At 42.7% G+C, this 13553-nt stretch overlaps 1 protein-coding gene across 3 annotated transcripts in view; it reads left to right on the top strand.

The window, feature by feature from the left end:
- Window positions 1-2614: 2614 nt before the first annotated feature.
- Window positions 2615-13553, top strand: part of ptprub (protein tyrosine phosphatase receptor type Ub) — a 232400-nt gene continuing 221461 nt past the window's right edge. For all 3 annotated transcript variants that reach the window (XM_051956864.1, XM_051956863.1, XM_051956862.1), the window contains exon 1: window positions 2615-2873. The gene's annotated coding sequence lies outside the window, so the exon portion shown is untranslated. The remainder of the gene's footprint in view (window positions 2874-13553) is intronic.

The following is a 13553-nucleotide window of genomic DNA, read 5'->3' as shown; positions in this document are numbered from 1 at the left end:
TCAAAACACGCGCAAAGCTATAATCAAATAGCAGCAGACACCTCGCATCATGGTGAGAGTGTTGAGTGATTCATAATCAAATAGACAACTCTAATGCTATTACACGTTTTACAAGACGAGGACAGGCCAGACAAGCTGGAAAATATGTGGCGCTGGCTTTTCAAGTCCTATTTTATGTAGTTAATACATCAGTGCTGTGTGTTTGCATTTAACTTTGACACAAAAAATCCAAGAGTGATTTCTGCTATCCGGCTCTTCGGGTGTTGTATCTGACAAACATGAACAGCTGTGGGGCAGAGGAGAAAAATGTAAATTCATCAAATGCAAATTCAATGCACACAACATGACAGACTATTTAATTTATGGAGAAATATGCTTTGCACCTGTCACTGAAGGTGTGAGTGCAGGCCTGCTTCCCTGTCTGTCCTGTGTGAATATATGACTAAGCTCGAGTGTAAAACAACAGCTAACAGGACAGAGACAATATGTTTTTCTCAGTACGGGTTGTGCACGTATAGATTAATTAGACCTCGATACATTTTTGACATGAGAATGATTTAGCACGTTTAATGCAGAAGTTAACGTATTCTATGTTTTCTCCGCAGGCTTAAATAACGACTATTTCTCAGCCTGTAGGTGCTGTTTTCAGGCTCCTGTACCTGTGGCGCTGGATGCAGGGGAATCACTGTTGGTAGCCGCTGGGCAGTATAGATTAAGTGACTTTTCATTAGTTAATTAAATGGGTGCAAGCGTCTCACAATCTGAATGCATCCTGTTGTTTGGCCTTTAGAGCTGCGTGCCCAAACCCAAATCTTTGCCTGTAATGTGAACCTGATTCTGATATTTCACGTAAAATCCAGTCACAAACAGAGAGGTAAACCCAAAATTATTCATACCCATTGCAAGTTTTGATATAAATCCAGACTATAGAGCATTCTAATAAACTATAAACTGAGAAAAGATAATGTAGTAGTTCTCCAGTTGGTCACAAGTCAGTTTCAAGTCATAGTTAAAACCAAGGAGCTTAGTGAGGACCTCTGGTTATACACTGTGGCTGCTGACAAGGCAAGGAAAAGCTCTGAAGTGTTTTCAAGTGCCACTGGCCACAGTGCAAAGCAGAATCAAAAAGCACAAGGAGTTCCACACTCTGAAAAATCTCAAGCACATGGTAGGAAGCCAGAAATGACACCTGTGCTGACAGGAATATTAGTGCAAAAGGTCAAGAAGAATCCAAAGAGCAGCACAAAGACCGTCCCGATGAATCCAAGCAGTTCTGGTTGCAACTTGTCAGTCAGACACTCTGGCAGGCCAAGAACAACACTTGTCTTCATGAATCCGACCAAGGAGGACACCACTTCTCCAGGACAGACACATAATAGCTCACCTGGACAAAGACGAAAAAGTGCTTTTCATCAGTTGAATGCCTTTACCTTCAAAGACCTGCAAAATGGCAGAAAGGAAAGAAAATCCCAGTGAAGACATGCAGAAAGAGTGTTAGACTGATGTGGACATCAAGGAAGGACATGCCATTAATTACATTTTTGGGCGTGGCTTTTTAAATGTAAAAATAATTAAAATTGATCACATCTCGAAGACATTGTCTTTTGTCACTTATGTCATATCCGGCCAGAAGAATTATTTTGGTTCCATGCAAATTCACTATAAATCTAGCTTTGTTATGGGTATTAATAATGTTAGGCTTAACTGAACAACTATTGAGCGCACACACACATAAAACTCACTTGGACAAAGAAAAAAGGATTTTTGTCAGCAGTTGTGTGGTCCGATGAGACAAGAAAGGGACGTGTCTTTCATTTGGCAAAAGAAGAGGAGAAGCATTCAACCCCAAGGATCAGCAGGAGGAATGTGATTTTTTTTATTTTTTTGGTGCTGTTTTTTTTCCGCCAGTGGGCCAGACAAGCTTGTCAAAGTAAATGGCATCATGAGAAAAGAGGACAACATTAAGATTCTGGAGGAAATATCAGGCGGCTAGGAGAAAAATTTCAAACGAGACGATGATCTGAAACATGCAGCCAAAGTGATGGAGAAATGGTTTAAACAATATTAGTATTTTGGAGCAGCCCAGCCAGAATCCCATCCAGAATTTGTGGAGGAAACAGGAGACCAGAGTGATGGCAAGAAGGTCTTTACCTTCAAAGACCTGCAGATTGTCACAAAGAAGAATGAAAATCCCAGTGAAGACATGCAGAAAGACGGTCAGACTGATGTGGATGCAAATAAAGGACTTACCATTCATTGTTCATAATTTTGAACACACCATTTTTTCGTAAAAATAGTTAAAAAGCATCATCAACATCTCGAAAACATCTTTTGTCTCTTATTTATGTCATTTCCAGTCAAAAGAAGCCAGTTGATCCAATGTAAATTCACTATAAATCTAAATTTCCTATAGGTATTAATAATTTTGGGCTTAACTGAGCAACTATTAAAAGCACACACACACACAGATTGGGGTTTTACTTGGCCAACGCTTGATTACCACAGTGTCTCTGTCGGATTTGGCCACTTGGAGGCGCCCGGCTCATACCTTGAACCTGTGAAGAAGTGGAGGCTGGGAAAGGAAAGTGGGCTTGAGAAGGAAAATCTCTCTCCTGAACTGTTTACCCTGACGTCAGTTTGCAGAACTAGCTCTGCCCTGTCTCCCTCAGTGTCTCCGAAACTCCTCTCAGTCACATATTGTGGGGAATAGATGGGCTCCGCTCTGCCACTTGCGCGCCCGGATCTCACGGAGTGAATGAAATGCTTCCTTCTGCACATTTAAAGTGGACTAAAACATCTACACGATGAACACCTGCGCCTTTCTGTTGATTTGTCTGTTCAGATCTACGCCGATGGCATCGAGGGGCCAACAGGTAAGAGTCGTATTCCACCTCTGTCTCCTAAACGCAGTTGGGAAGTTTTTACATGTGGATCAAACTCCACTGAAAGCAAAAGCGGAGCGAGTCTGGGAGAAGGTGCCAACTTTGTGCCTGTGTTCCCTAACACGTTGCTGCGTTAATCTGCGGCTTTCTGCCCCTTTGCCACGACTTACCTATGGGACAGTATTAGCCCTCCCAGTGAGGAATATAAACATTTTTATCTTAATAAGTTGGATGAAGTTTCTATTTTACTGTGCGTAAAAACAATCTTGGTTATTTTGGCTGACTGCGCTTTGGTGCTCTGTGGGGAAAAGCTCCCATTTCCCCAAACACAATCCTCCCTACGCTGCTTCTGCCTTGTGTTTAGCGCCTCTAAAGCATCCAGGTAACCTAAAAGGTGTTAAATCCAGAGTTAGAAACAACAAAAAATCCCCCAAAGAGCCACGAAGGCGCATAATTTCGCCAATTTAATCAATATTTGTGCGCCAACATCCCCTAAATCTATGATGACATCCAGACAGTAGAACCTGGAGCTTCTCCTGTTCAGGCGTTGGGTTCCATTGCTTACTGTAGACTCCTTGAAAGTTTGCAATCTGATGGGATTTATGACATTGAAGCAGCTATTGATTATTGAAACCACATTTGCACTGTGGGGAAGTTGTTAGATCCAAGCCTCAAAAGCTGCTGGATTTTCCTCCTGTGTGATGAGCTGCCTCTGGTCCTCTGGGCTGAAAACTCACTCAGTCAGCTGTAAATCTTCCAAGATGTGAAAAAATATTCAATTCACATGGCTGTTAGAGAAGTACAAAGTCCTCTTTTTTTCCGTTTTGTGGATTGCAACACGGTTAGATTCAGTGTTTTTTTTTTAAGACAGAAAGATATATATAAAAAATACAATTTTTGACTTTCAAGTAGGATAAATAAATCTTTCCCAAAATGAAACTCAGCTGCATATCAGAGAGGTGGAGGTAAAGAGAGAGAGGGGGAGACAAAGCGGTATAAATAAATCTTTAATGTGTATCTGACACAGACCTTTTCACGTTCATTCAAATTCATGTTTTCAAAATCAGCTTTAATTCGTCGAATTTTGTTAGTCATTTATGCCATCTAATTACAGAGCTGGGATGCTTTTGTCTGAAGGCTGAAGTGACTCGGGCCTGTTTGAATTTCTGTCACACACACAAAGAACTGTGGGGGCATAAAAGCAGAGTAATAAGGAAGTAATACTGATAACATTCCCACTGCGGGCTGCTTTAACGCTGTGCATGCGACACGGTGCTAGTCACATGCTGAAGCAAGATATTTCTTTTAGATTCTTGCCAATATTTGTGTTTCTTCCTGACACTGCTACTGTTTCATGAGAGGTGGGAAAAGCTATGCTCACTTGTATGTGCAACAAGGGGAAAAAAAAAAACAACAAAAAAAAGACCCAAACCCGTGCAAGCAGAATGTGTATTGTCAAGAGCTGAATGGAGCACATCATTAAGAGGAATGGGCTGAGACATATGAAGGATTAAATCACACACACAGGTAATTAAAAGAGCTGAATGGAACAGCAACGCTCCAGCACACAGCGCTGTGTGAGAGTATCTGTCAACAGGAATTTACATGCTGTCGGTTTTTTAGTTTGTTAACTGGAGTGTTGCAAGCCTCAGCATCTGCGCTTAGACCTTCCTATTAGTGGTTAATAGTTAAAACGCTGCCAGTTTCTGTGGCTTCCTCCTCTCCTGATCCCCCTACTGGCCCTTCATGCTTCTCCGCCTGCCTACATACTGAAGTAGGAGAAACCAAGGAGGCATAAATGCAGCCTTGACTCCCACAATCCTCAGAGTGCCTCTTTTGATTAATACCGCCTTTATCACTATGATTGGTTGAGGACCACACCTTAACCTTACAATTAAAGACTCTCCTGTGGGGATTTCTCGCCCTTTTCACCCTGATCTAATCCATATTTTTTCCATAACTCTTTCTTGCTCATGCGGCGGTCAGTCCAGGCTGTCGGGGAGGAATTATTACCTTTTGTGAGATATGGAGACTCTGCTGGTCTGCTTGATAAAAGGGAGAAAACATTGCATTTGCATTCTCAGGCACAAAGAGATTATGAAAGCGAAAGTCCAGTTGTGTCGCTACCATGCTGTGTGTGTGCTTTTTTTTTTTTTTTTTCATTGTGTAAAGCCCGATCTGACACTTTCACTCCTCTGTTGTCTCTTATGGGAATGGAATAGATGCTCGCTTACCATCTGTTTCCTCTATTAGCAGTGAATGTTGTCAACTGAGTGGTGTAATTATCCCTCGTCTCATGACTCATTTCCCGGTTTGATCTAAAGTTAAGGCAGAATATCCTTTTTGCTTATTTCAGTGAATAAGATAACACTTGGGCTGAGATGAAAAGGACTACGAAGACCAGACTGTCTCAGTTGAAGCGTGGCGTGGAATGAATAATGCTTCAGGGCTTTCGGGTTTACACTGCATAAACACCAGCAGCAATACTGGGAAACGTGATATGGAACCATCGAGCAAACTGCAGCGATAATCATCATTTTTCAAGCAAATATGCCAAACATCAGAGGTTCGACCTTCATGAATGTAAAGATTTTGTGGTTTTCTGTGCTATACGTGATAGTAAACTGAATACGTTTGTTATGGTCAAGGTTAACCCTGTGAACTCCGTGCAGTTTTACTTACTGTAGGCTCATTCTACGCTGTAATTTAAAGTCCTGCACCTCTAAGGAAACAGCACAACCATGGCTAGACGTAGAGAGGACTTGGGAAGTGTTTCCCTCAATATTATGTGATTAAAATGGCATAAATCATAAAAAGAAAGGAAAAGATGTTTCATTAAATGGATAAAAGAGCTTGAAATGAACATGTAAAATATTTTTTCAAGTGTTACCATTACTGGAAAAACAGGTAGTGACTCTACATACTATAGATATTTTACTATTTACATGTTTTCTTCTCTTGCTTCTCCTGTCTGCTCGGTTAAAGCACAGCCTGCAGTTCAATCTAGTTGATGCCAAAAAAGGCCTGAATTTTTGTCACGGGATTGTTTTTCACAGTGGAGTCACTAATGGCTTCACGGTTGCGACAAGGAGCATAGAATTATTATTTTTATTTTTTTTTTTACAGTTTTGGCTTTTTTTTAAAACAAGAAATGTAGAATACAGTGACAGCAGTGAATACAGCTTCTAAGCTTAGATTTGGTTGTTTCCTAACAGGAGAGCATGTCACTCGTGATTCGTTCAAGGTCAGTCGGAAACATAAAAATCTAACAATTCTTTCTATTTTTGCAGTTTCTGGCTCTGATAAATGGTGACATTTTAGCTATTTGAACAAAAGATAACTTGCATTTCAAGCCCACTGTTCAGAGGGTTAAAGGGCACAAATATATCGGAGGGCAACCCTCATAGAAAGGCACTAACAGATACACTGACTCTGATACATGCTGTAAGAAGACATAAGGAAAACAATGAAGAGATTAAACTGGATATAGTGGATGCAGCACTTTAAAGAGGACAAATCTATTTATTGTAGGACTGAAATTGTTAATATTAAATGTACTTAATATTTGGGTAAAAGAATCATCCTCACGCCATTTAAATATGCACCAGTTTTCTTTATTGCTAAACGTTATTGTTTTTACATTATTCATCTCACGGCATCTATTCGTATCTGTTGCATATTGGTTCTTGAGAGTCCATTAGATGTGCCCTCTATAATAAGCATCCAGCGGAAAGAGGAAAATAAGAGGCGGAGATGAATTTGTGCATTACTGCTTTTGCAAAAGAAGAAGAAGAAAAAAAGCCCAAAGAAGTTAGCTACATGTTGATAATGTTGCCTCGACGGCGCTGCAAATCCACCAAGAAGTGGAAGTGCTCCCTGCAGGAACCAGGCCACCATCTGTGGTTGGAGTGTGAGGGGCAGCAGGGATTGGGCCAGAATCAGACTCCTGAAAAGACTGGTTGATTTCCATCTTTGTGGGAATCGGTAATTCCAAGAGCAGATGGAAAACTTTGCAACAAGGAGGGAAGGGATTGGAGGCGAGGAAAGAATTTCAGAGAGACGAGCTGAGAATGACAGAGGGATTCATTCAGATGGATGTTTTGCTCTCAGCCGACGCCACAGCAGGACTTTTGCTGAGCTTGCCGGCCATTCTGCCCTCAGAACTCGTGTTGGCGTGTGTGTGTGTGTGTGTGTGTGTGTGTGTGTGTGTGTGTGTGTGTGTGTGTGTGTGTGTGTGTGTGTGTGTGTGTGTGTGTGTGTGTGTGTGTGTGTGTGTGTGTGTGTGTGTGTGTGTGTGTGTGTGTGTGTGTGTGTGTGTGTGATTCAACGCTGTGTTTATGTGAGGAGTCGTCTGTTCTGCTGCTCCGTCTCCTCTGTCTCTGATCTATTGTAACGTGGGGCAATGTGGAGGAGAGCCAGGCCCCGATTGGCTTACTCATCTCATAAGACTGGGAGATGAAACGTATCCATCTACTCCATGTGTTCAAGGAGCGCTGCTTCATGCCAAGTGCCGCGATTGGGGCTCCTCGTCAGTGGAAGCCTGCGTCCGTCGAGAAGCCTCCTCTGTCTGGATCTGCTCTCATTTCTTATCTTCCCTGTGATGCAGCACATCTAAGTTTGTGCTGTGCTGAGTGTGCAGAGATTTCTTCATGCGAGACTGCAGCTCACGCACATCTTGTGATTGTTGTGCTTAATTAGTCCCGCTAAGCGTTTTGCTGTTCTCCTTTTCATTATCACATGTTACTGCCTCTAACTCAGCTTAACTTTTTTTTTTTTTTTTTTTGTGGCCTACTGAGGCGGAGGATTGTTTTGCTCTTTAGAAAGGTCAAATCCTGGTTGGGAGTCGTGTTTTGTAAGACAGGTCGTGCTCTTTAAGAAACAGGTCAAAAGCAGGATTGTGGATTGTGTCTAGTGTGTGTGTGTGTGTGTGTGTGTGTGTGTGTGTGTGTGTGTGTGTCTCCCTCCTCTGCCATTTCGCCTGAACCCTTCTTTGTGATCTCCCTTAGATCAAGTCTGGCCAGGCTCCGACAAAGGCCTCTGAAAGGAACCCCTCAGAGGAGAACCGGGCGGTTTGGAGATAATTATACATGATAGGGTCTTTTATTGTGAGTGTGTTATTAACAGACCAAAAAGTGAGAAATATAAGAAAAAACTAATTTCCTTCTTTAGAAAAGTGTTAAATGGCCATGAAACATAAGGCAATGAGACACTTGAGAAATTAGCATGTTAACAGCTCACCGATGCATGTTTCTGTTGAAAAAGATTCAATCACTTTGAACATTTGGCGAAGAAGTCAGTCATTTCCAACATTTTTTAAGTGTAATAAAAGCAACTCTTCTATAAGGGATGTGCAGACCACTCAGTATTTTAATTTGAAAGTCGCAGGCTGAAGGTTGGAGAGTGAGTCTGTGTTTTAGATTCTTGTGTACATGTGTTCAGCACCTCCGTGTTTTGCCCGTTGGAGCAGGAAATCTCACGCCGAAGCCCTCGCCACGCAGGAAGGTCCCACGGCGCCGGGTGACTCAGCCCGGCCTGACACTTACGCTAGCAGGGACTTGAGCTGCCGCCACTATGAGGTCTTCAGGGTTATTGTGACACCTTCCAGCAGCCTGGAAGAGATGCCAAGACTTGAGAGATTTACAGTCAGTGGCCTACCTTGGCCTGCCTTGGCCTGTCTCTTCCTTTTTCCACTCTGCGGCAACAACCCGAGCGCAGGATCCTCGGCTCCCTCAGCCAGGTGTTATTAATGTGGTATTGATCTTTCAAACTCTGGGAAGTCCATTTTACTTAAATTTGATCAAAGTGTCATCCCGCCTGTGGCCTGCGAGTTTGATGTAGGAGTGGGGAGTTAGCCAGCTGGCCAGCCAGGACTTGCATGACGTAAGTGCAGACAGAGAAGTTTGGTGTGCAGCAGAGGAATGCTGGTAGCATTATGTTGTGTGGAGAGTAAGTAGACGGGGAGAAAGTCCTCTTAAACATCAAAGAGTGAGCCTCATTTCCATACGAAGGCCGAAGACTGTATATTCAAAGTAAATATCTGCTTGATCTCGTGTTCTCAAACGACACAGCTATTATCTTCATTATCGCTTAAAGCATATGTTTATTTGAATAATGGACATGGAAATTCATCACGGAACACAGATGGACCATTGTTTATAGCCTGGATATGAAAAGAGGATGACTGCGTAGCTCGAGCACACGCGCAGATGTGTAATTATCCAACAAAGAAATAAGCAGGGATCTGTGTTTTCTACCTCGAGCTAGTGAGTTTCCAGAAAAGTGGGTCTGCAAGACTGATGCTGCGAGTGCTGCTCCTTATCCCCCTGCCCAGAGGAAAGAAAGCCTCCTGAGCAGTTTATATTTAGCCCGCTGGCCGTGTTTCAGTTCTTTACCTTTCTCTGTGTCAACAAACTCACCGCCAGATTCCTCGGGCCCTCTGTTGTGGTGTATACTGTATGTGGTGCAACGCAGGTTTGCTCGAGTCAAAGTTGAGGATCAGGCCAGGATTGCTGTGTCGAGGTCTGACCTACTGTTCAGGTGCCGGTGCAGCCCTCTGCATAAGAATCCCCCAGTGAAATCTGAGCCCCCTGACGCTGCTCTAAAAGTCAAAACATTCTCTTTGGGATATTTTTCTTCTTCCCGGTGTAATTGATGCAGGCGTCTGTCGTCTTTGTTTCGTGATCTCAAAGAAAAAAGTGGTATTTCTAGTTTGTCCAGTCCCTTTGGGTAAAGAAATATCCTGACGGAGACCGGGCCATGAACCTGAACACTCATCACCCTGATGTATCTCACACTTATTAGACTGACAGTCTTTCACATAAACTTTATTAGGACAGTGGAAATTGAAGAGCATTAAAGTGTAACAGAGCATGGATAATGTGTGCTGTGCTGATTTAAAAGAGCACAGTATTTGAGGCTCGCCTAGCGTGAAATCAAAACCTAAAAGTGAGGTCTTTTAAAGAATCTGCGCAGCTGTATAGCTCTGCGTTTACATTACCTGTTTGCTGTTGAATTGAAGGCATTTTGTCTCTTGTTCCCTGCGGCACAGTCTCATGGCACCGTGGTGACACTCAGCTGTGACAGCGGCTGCTGCTGGTGGGTTATGGGTTGGTCATGGCAGCTGTGGTGGCACAGGTGCCAGCTGGCAGTAAATCAGTCAGCGGACTGATTTCAGACCTGTTGAGTACAGATAACATATATGAAGTACTTGGTTTAACCCTCTGACCCCAAACACCCACTGATGACATTGAAATGCATGTTGTCTTTAGAGAAATTGCCAAACTCACATCATTTATCAGAGAAAAAAAGCTGAAAAAAGGAAATAAAAGCATCATATTTTCAGCTTTCTTATGATCCTTGAACTACTCATCTGTAAAGTGTGAAACTGAAAGGAAGCTTGAAATCGTGATATTTCATCTTGTTTAAAATTATGGCAAAAATATACAGTTTGTTCTAACCAAATCTGCAAAATAAAAAAAAAATCTCCCCTTTTCTGTCCAACGGTGAAGCTGTGAGTTACTCTTCTGTGACCATTGATCGTGTAAAGAAAATTCAGGGACTTTTTTGAACTGCAGTTTGTGTTCATACTGAGCAGATAGGAGAGAAGTATGGGGAAAGAAAATGAAATGTGTAAGTTAGAAAGTATATATGCTTAGTACGTAGAGTCATTTTTTCTCCACAACACCTGTAGGCACAAAAATATTGTACTTGTGAATTCATTTCCCCCCCAATTTTAGTAAAACAAGTAATCCAAGAATTTCCACATTCATTCTTTTTTATGGGATTGTAACTTAAACATGCGGCACAGAAGACAATTTTGAGTTCTTTCTACTTCTAGTTATGGGTGTTCTGTTTCCATAGAGGTGCAAAACTTAATGTGACAGTAAAAAATGAACCCACTGTGACCAAAAAACACCCAGAAAGTTCTTGGGATTTGGAAGGTTCAAGTATTATCAGCAAGAAGGTGATATTGTCTGTCCTTGTGTGCCTGTGTGTTTTTTAATTGGATCAAATGGACACGGTTTCCAAGGAGTTCATCTATAATTTTCTAAGCCTCTGAAATCTTGAAATGAAAAGTGGAGTCGTATGGTTTCTACCACAGCGATGTGAACATTGCATGCAGTTTCATCACCGTTCTATGCGGGGAAAGTTACACACCAGTCCTCCAGTTTTATTGGGAAAAGAAAAAAACATGGTGTAATTTTCTTATTATTGCAGAATGCATGCAGTCTTCAATCTAGTCTGGATAGCAGGTGCTTTGTATCAATATCTGATTTGAAAACCAGCGGCTCTATGGAGTGTTTCAGTGTGCTGTGATATACGTGGCGCATATGCTGGCTTCTGACCGCCGAATGGGTTGAAAAGCTTTTGTCAAGTGATGTTAGTGAAGAGAGTTTGGGAACTCAGTCGGCCTTTGACGCTTTTGTTCTGATTCAGGTGCTGAAGTGAGCCAGAACAAAAGCAGAGCCTATTGATTTCTCAAACACTGCCTGTCACAGTCAGCCTATTGTCTTCTTCCTCTTGAAACTCTCCTTTCGATCCTACATGACCTCCCATCACAGTCCTCCTCACTTTGACATGCCGCTATTTCAGCAGTTGCTCTGGGGATCCTGAGTACCTTTTTTTCCCATGAAAAAAACATCTCTTTCCTCACTTACGCCTAATACACTTTGTATAGATGTAAGACATTTCAGGGGCAAGCAGTTCAGGGTGTGCACCTCTTTACCTGTATGTGCACATTCAAGTATTAATTAACGTCTGATTCATAGAAAACAGCGTATATTATTCATTTGTTTGGGTTAGATGGTGCCTGAAGGCGCAAAGATTAATCAGTGTTTTCTTCCCAGTGTATTTAGACGGTGTGCAAGTAATTTCTCCAAGGATAAAGAGAGACGAGAGATAACTCCTGACTGAGAAAGTATGTGCACTTGATCCTCACATCGCTGTGCATGTGTGGCTCAGAAAGAGCTAATGCCAGTGCACGGCTTTGATGTTTGGGTGTGTTTATACAGGCCCAGAAGAGCGATCCTCTTCTCACCTGAAGTCTTGACAAACATACCCTTAGGGCTCTCTGGACCTCCACAGTCCTCCAGGGCCCTCCAGGGTTCTCTTGGGTGAGTGAGCGCTGCTGGTGTGCCGGAGAGACAGCTCATCAGACGATTTCAAAGGCCGCGGTTTATTCTCGGGCTGGACTCGGCCCACCGACTGAGAGGAGGCTAGATGGGAGGTGATCGGCCCAAGAGAAGAGGGGCTTATGGGTTGAAGTGGGAGATGATGGAGCCTTTTTCCATATCATTCTGTATGCTTGATATCCATGAGGGTACTTACTGGCCTCACCAGAAAGCATCAATGGAGAAAAATGTCTTTGCAACAACACAATCTCCTTTAACTTCAATGCAATTGTTCCTCTGAAGTTCAAGCTTTGCTATGCCTTTGTGGAAGGAGGTGACGTTTTGAGACTCCAGATGCTCCTCATTAGCATGCACAAGTTCATCAACACCCCGAAAATGGAGACCGTGCAAGAAGAGGGTGAAGATTCAGTCAGAAGGTGGCAGATCGGGTAAGTAAGGTTAATGGAGCAACAGTTCAAAGCCACATTTAGCTGCTTCTACCACCTGATGCTGTGTGGACGGACGCATTGTCCTGGAGCAACAGCAGCCAGCTCCAAGCTTTGATCTCCATTATTCTTTGATTGTTTTAAACATACGAGTGTTTGTGGGCAGCAATACGAGACTTTATATTCTACAGTTATGCCCCACTACTGGTATGCAGCCCTTGAACTTTTTGAAGTACCCTCATACAGAATTGCTTGTCTCTCCATCAGTGGAAAAGGGTTGTCTTATCTGTTGCCCCAATTTTTTGGGATATTTTCCATGTGAAGCAGCTACAGATGAAATCTGACCTTTTTAAAAAATGTCTTCGATGGACGATTCTTAAAAATGCATTGGAAAAGTGGGGCTTTTCAAAAATGCTGACACCACCGCTGTGATGTGATGCGATCTGCTGTAAAGCTGCCGGCTCCAGAGGGGCCCGTGCATGACCAGTGGAGAAAATTTCAGTGCTGCTTTCTGTTGTTTTTGGCATTTTGATGTGAATGGCAGAGAAGGGCCTGGAAAAGGCTAATATGGATGGAAAAGCTTTTATGCCATTTTCAGATAGCACGGCGGACCCGCTGCAGCCAAAGGCAGAGCACACATTTGCGTGTCTCGCATTAGTACAAAGCCAGAAATATGCAAGAATGTCCAGGGAGCCCACGGGGTGTCGTTAACAAAGAGCTTAATTCAAAACCACAAACAGAAGATTGTAATTATTGTCTGGCCCTTCTGTGTGTGTGTATGTGTGTGGGTGTTTGTATGCACACTGGCGAGTGGCCTGGTGTGTGTTTTGTATATGTGGAAAGCCAGATTGGTGATTGTTCCCACCTGATTATATGTAAATATTTGCTAAACTCCTTTGGCCATTTTGAACTTCCATAAATCACAGCCATGTGGCTTATTATGGGAGCTTTTGTTTGCTTCATTCTTCCGAGGTGTGAAAATGCTAATGAAAAAAATTTGCATACCATTCTTAGGACATAACTCTTCTCATGATAAATGCATTGCACTGCAAAGATCAGAAAGTCAGGCTTTGTCTTTGGTGGGGAAATGGGCTTCAGAGGCGGTTTTGTGTTTA

This window comes from Acanthochromis polyacanthus, chromosome 12 (assembly GCF_021347895.1).
Source record: "Acanthochromis polyacanthus isolate Apoly-LR-REF ecotype Palm Island chromosome 12, KAUST_Apoly_ChrSc, whole genome shotgun sequence".
NCBI lineage: Eukaryota > Metazoa > Chordata > Actinopteri > Pomacentridae > Acanthochromis > Acanthochromis polyacanthus.
Note: the sequence above shows the minus strand (reverse complement) of the source record. Positions and strands in the feature narration are given on the sequence as shown.